This window comes from Dermochelys coriacea, chromosome 3 (assembly GCF_009764565.3).
Source record: "Dermochelys coriacea isolate rDerCor1 chromosome 3, rDerCor1.pri.v4, whole genome shotgun sequence".
NCBI classification, from domain to species: Eukaryota; Metazoa; Chordata; order Testudines; family Dermochelyidae; genus Dermochelys; species Dermochelys coriacea.
The window spans coordinates 41,080,795-41,086,981 of record NC_050070.1 but is presented as its reverse complement, the minus strand read 5'-3'; positions in this window follow the sequence as shown (position 1 = coordinate 41,086,981).

Genomic DNA, 6,187 nt, shown 5'->3' with positions numbered 1-6,187 from the left:
GCCTTTAATGGACTTAAATAAAAGCAAATTGCAAGAATTAACATTATTATATTAGTGACACCTTAAGAAATAAGATTTAAATTTAGGAGAAGGAAAACCATCTTTTAAAAGTTTCAGAGTAGCAGCCGTGTTAGTCTGTATTCGCAAAAAGAAAAAAAGTACTTGTAGCACCTTAGAGACTAACAAATTTATTTGAGAATAAGCTTTCGTGAGCTACAGTGAGCTGTAGCTCACGAAAGCTTATTCTCAAATAAATTTGTTAGTCTCTAAGGTGCCACAAGTACTCCTTTTCTTTTAAAAATTGTAATCTCATGAATTTATAGCAACATTGAGTCAAGCACCCACTCCACTTTGTGCTAAGATTGCATCAGGTATCAAAAGCTTAGCTGGGTCAGTCTTTCAATGAGACAGCAATGATGGAGATTCATGAGATGACCGCCTTTCTTCTGGGTTCAGTATTGAACCAGTGTCCCAGCATGGTGAGAGGGGCTGCTAGAGACAACAGCGCTCAGACTATCTTTATGAGAAGTCCTACAGAATATGGTTCTGTGCTTTTTCAACCGCTTTGTATGGGAAACATTCTAAACAATTTAGAGGGCTGAATCCACTGACTTCAGTGAAGCTGTTCTGATTTACCAGCTGGCAATCTGGCCCATAGAATGTAGGAAAGACTAGAGGGTTGGCTGGCTGGCTTGTTTGTTAAACCATCCTGTAGAGTTATATATCAGGCTTTTAACTCTAGTAAATTCCATGGTTCAAAAAACCACACATCACGGTTATAAGGCTGTCAGAATTTTTTTAGAAGGGATACAACTGAGGTCCTGACAATCTGTGAGCTTTAAAGAACCCTTCGTAGGCATATAGTTTGTTTAATACATTTGGCTGTGTGAGTTATATGGAAGTATAGGTACCTCTACAGCTGTGTCGGACTGTAAAAAGTAGAAAATTAACATTCATACTAAAAATTATATGCCATCTCTTCTTTTCCAAAAGTATCCAGCATAACCCAGCCCAAGGAAAAAGAGAGAGAGTGCCAACTGAGTTTCATTCTTCAGCATTTTCCCCAAACCCTTCTAAGCCCCTCGTGAGTACAAGCTGAATGGCTAAAGGAGACAAAGCCATGAACATGCACTATGCACCCAGAAACCCCTGGGTTATTTCCAGGTTTTATGTGTGTGTTAGCATTACCTGGTTCCCTCTCCACAAAAATTGCATTGTCAAGAAGCTGGAGGGGACTAGCAGAAGCTGGGAGTCAGTATGGAGGCACAGAGAACCCTCTGTCTCTTCAGATCTCAGGTCCGAGGGACAAATGATGCCAGGAGAACCCCCAGATTTGCCAGCCTCCAACATGGGTAATGCCTATAAAGCAAATAATATGGCCTTCTTTCAGATCTGTGATAAGGAAAGCTGCTGTTGACATGGCATAGACTCTTATCAATGTCACAGTGGAGTGCTTTTTTTCTGGGGAGGAGGGAGAGTTGTTTTTTACTAATTGAAATTGCTTGTGACTGTCTATCCCAATGTACATTGCTATTTGAGTGCCATTTTGTGTGAGATATTGAATACGTTGATCTTATAGGGTATCTTCCCTCCAAAGAGCCCAAAGTATTTTACCAATCAGAGGACAAATTCATGAATAACACCTTTGTGAAACAGAAGTATTATCATCCTAATTCTGCAGAGGAATTGAGGCACAGAGAAGTAAAATGAGCTGTCCCTGATCACACAGAAAGTCTGTCGTAGAACCAGGAATAGAACCCACATTGCTTTAGCCACAAAACCAACCTTTCCCTTTTAAAATATTTCATATAGGAAAATATTGAAAACTATCCATGCTTCATTTGCTCAATAATTTCCATTATTTACCTTCAGATTTTAGATCTTGTATATGTATGTGTGGGAGCAACAAAAATTCAAATAGCTGCAGCATATAAGGAAAAGTTTGCAAAGATTTCCCTTCAGTGATGCTCACTTTCAATATTCCCTCTTCTCAATTCTTCCCTTCCCCTTTTCATCTTTATTACTCTTTCTCCTCCATTGTTGTCAGCCAAGACGTGAAATAAGTACTCTGTGTGTGTCTGGATCTGTGTATACCTCTCTATGCAAACTAAACTAGCACTAAGACCTGAGAGGCTGGGGCAAGTTTTCAAAGAAAAAACAACAAAGAGTGGGCATAACTAGTCAAAGATGTACTGAGCTGAATAGAAAGAGCTGTGAAGGCAGCAACAGATGAACTCAAGCAAATCTCCTCAGGTAGGAGGTACTTAAATTGAGAAGATCATTTTCCCAGTGGCACCTTGGCATGGAGAGCCAGGACAACCCTAATAACTTCAACTGCTTTGGAATGAGACATGGAGGTGAGGCAGGAATTCAAGCACAGCACCTCTGAAATGGATTATTAAACTGAGCAACAGATATTGAAATTAAATGCTGATTCAGACCTCACCATTTAGTTAAAAAATAGACAAGAGCATCTGAGACCTGCATGACCAATTCACAGGAAGATGTGAAATTTTTGTTTTGAATTAGGTTGTCTGGATTTGTATAAAGCACCACTCCACTTCCATGGTGTCTCCTGGTGAAATGACTCTGCAAGGTTCTCAGAATTTTAGGATTTTAAATGATATTTTATAGGAGTCTCACTTACAATGTGTATTTCATGTACTATCTATTGACCTAGCATAATTGCCACCATTATTTATACAATAAACACAAAACAAAAACTCATGACCCTCAGCTGGTATAAATTGGCATAGCTCCACTGACTTCAATAGGCCTGTATGATAAAACATGCATTGTAATTATAGATGTCCTCAAGCTGAAAAATATGGCTCTCTCTCTATCACCCTTCTCCATTCCTTCACTACTTCCCATAAACAATGTTCAGATTTGTTTGGACCTAGAGTCTTGGTGTGGTCCATGACAAAGATAGGAGGCAGCTGTGAAATTCAATGTCATATCTGAGACAACCCTCCCAAAGTTCAGGAGGTTTTGAATCTGAGATTCGGTGTCTCTAGTTCTAAGCAAACACTTCCCCTTCTTCCTCTATCAGGGAGAGAGGGTTGGGTGGGATATCGATCCACCTCTGTACCTGGAATAGTCATTGACCTGTGACCTGTACGGACTGGGTGTAAAACGCTACCAGAATTTTCCACTTGCACATTTTGCACTTACTTTTCACATGTGCAAATGGGTGCAAAGCTAAAGGGAATCAAATCCGGAGCAGATAGATAATCTGCTGCTACTGACTAAGCTCTTGAACAATGAGATAATGCTTTCTGAAGTGTGTGGGAAAGAATCTAATACTATGAGAGCATGTGTTCTTCCTTCCCTCCCCAGTAGCTTCCTGCATAGTCTCTGCAGCCATCCTGTAGTTATCTTGCCCCTCTCTGCAAAGCCCTCAGTGACCACATTTTTTAATGAATAAAAGCATAGGTTCACTAAATGGCATCATCGAAAAAGACATTAGTTGATACCACCCCTGAGTCTGCACTATGATCAATTTGATTTCCTTTCATGCTTTTTTCAAGCAAGCACAGTAAACAACCTGTTTTTATTTAGCATACCCTTATGCTGGAGGAAAAGATAAACCAATATTCTTCTTCATCTCACCTAGAAAGTAAGTTTTGTTGTTGTTTGTAGGTTAGCATGTATTCCTTTTCTTTCTTTTCTGTAGAACAAAAAACAGGCGAGGGGAAGAGGAAGTCCCTGGCAGAAAAGGAAAGTTACTGGATTCTTATGCTAATTGAAGGATGTTACTGAGTCAGCAGAGTCCCTCCACCTTCCTAGTGACCTACTGGAAGAATTGTGCAGAAACAGAAATACAATCTAACCTGCAAAGGAAAAGACAAACATCATCTTAAAAATACCTCTGGGTATGCCAGACGATTGGGGGACTACATTCAGAATTGTAAACTGTTAGCACACTCAAAGGGCAAAGTTTTGCTCGGGGAGAAGGTGGATGTAAGAACATTATACATATATATTTTCCTCCTCCTCCTTTCCATGGCCTTTTGTCACCACAACCACCCTGATGAATTTAAAACTCAGCATCTTCCATAAATTGTAATTCCACTCCAAACTGGCAAGCAGGTGTCACTGCTGAGCCACACTTACTTCACCCTCCCCTGAAAAGCTAAGAATATTAATAACTGTTTCTGGTAGCCATCCACAATGTGCTAGACTGTACAAACCTTTTATTCTATCATGATCAGACATTAGAAAAAGTTCCTGTCAGGGTGGTTAAGCACTGGAATAATTAATAATAATTAAATAATTAATAATTTACTTCATTTGTAGCCAAGAAACTGATTAACATTCCTCTTATTTGGGTTCTCAGCAAAGTTTCTCTCTCTTGAAGTGACTACAAAGCACACATTATAGGTGTTACCCACACACCTCCTGGGTGTGGTGTTCTGTCCCATCAGTGGCACTGAGACCACTTAGAGACTAATGAGTCTGCTCTACAGTCTTCACTAAGGGCCATATGGCTTTTAGCTCATCCAGTAGAGGATCATGTATTAAGCTTCAGAGTCCCAGGTTTGATCCCACTCATCAATGACCGGGGTCTGTCAGTATTACATAGGCACCTAGATGTATTTACAAGGAAACCTTTGAGATACTCAAGGTCACATCAAGCTGTGAAAGCACAGAGAGCAAACATTTGAGGGGGACTGAAAAAGTGCACTGTGCTTGATACTACAGAGAACATACCCCCAAATCAGGATGACTTTGAAACCCTAATCTATATGGCCTATGTGCTATAACGGGTAGCGTCAGTGTTTTTGCTTTTTCTCACAAGTCATGAGACTTAAGCATGTTGTCTGTGGATACAAACTACGTTTGGAGCCAGTCATCACTAATTGACTGTAAACACAGCTGAAATTTGACCCTATGGGCCTAATCATACAGGGAGATGGGTGAACACAATTTCCACTAAACTCAATGTAATTTGCATGCACACATCTCCTAGGATAAGGCTTGATGTCAGCACTATATTCCCTGATACCTAATTAGGCTCCAACAGACTTTCTTAAACCCACTCTGGATGTGAGAGTGGAAACTGGAAATGGTGTACATTTAAACTGGGAGGGAGGAGGGGAAAGTGTCCACTGAACTTATATATTCTTACCCTATTCAGTTAAGTGCTTTTCTTGCTGCATTCTTCTCTTCTGGCTTCTCAGTAAGTTACAGCAGATGAAACACACTTACAAACAGTAGGCCAAATTCAGCGATGAGGTGTAAGGAGTAAGGGAAAGGGCAAACTGCACAGTAATAAGGTGTGTGAGAGGACAGTTGAGTTATTCCATATTTACACTGGTGCAACTGACAGCAGAATTTGGCCTAATTAGGTAAACATAAGGGAGTCTAAACTGGTATAGTCTGCCCATTAGGGTAGGTTGGGGAGAGTTAAATTTACACCATCTTTGAATCCATCTCATCTTGCCTATGAGTTTGGCCCCCTAGATCTCTTTCAGTCTGGCTGTGTTTTAACTTCAAAAGAACTGGACTCCAGCTTATTCACAAGACAAACAGCAACTGGAGACAAATTAGTAAATCTGAACTATGGGCTTGATTGTGCTCACACTTGTGTCAATCTGCAGTAACTCCACAGAAGTCAAAGGAGTGGCAATAAACTGGTGTAAGTGGAGAATCAGGCCCTATGCCTCCCTTAGATTTGCCAACTATCAGGAATATGACATATTAAATATCAGAATACACTCAGGCAAACTTAACTGTAACTTTAGATACAGTTAATTAATGTATTTTAGCTTCTTTATGGACGCAACAGGAAGTGGAAATTAACTGTGCTGTAGCCCCCAAAACTTGGCTCCAGATTTGGGAGTGATATCACTTCCCCAACCTAGTACCACCATTGTACTTTACATAGCAGTCAATTAACTGGTCTTTTTAATAGCAAAGTGGATTTCAATCTTGTAGTACAAACACATTACAAAAAGAAAATGTGCTCTTTCAGCTGGACTAGCAACTGTTTTCAAAGCACAGTGCATTTTTTTCAAACTTTTGTAACATGATCATGAATACCTTTAAAATGTATGTGCCAATTACACTGTACTTAGAACTTCAATCCCCTGCTGTATGTTAAAAATGTACACAACACTGTTTATGTATTGTAAACGATATAGATTACTGTATATAAAATAAAGAAATTTAATAAAGAATAAAG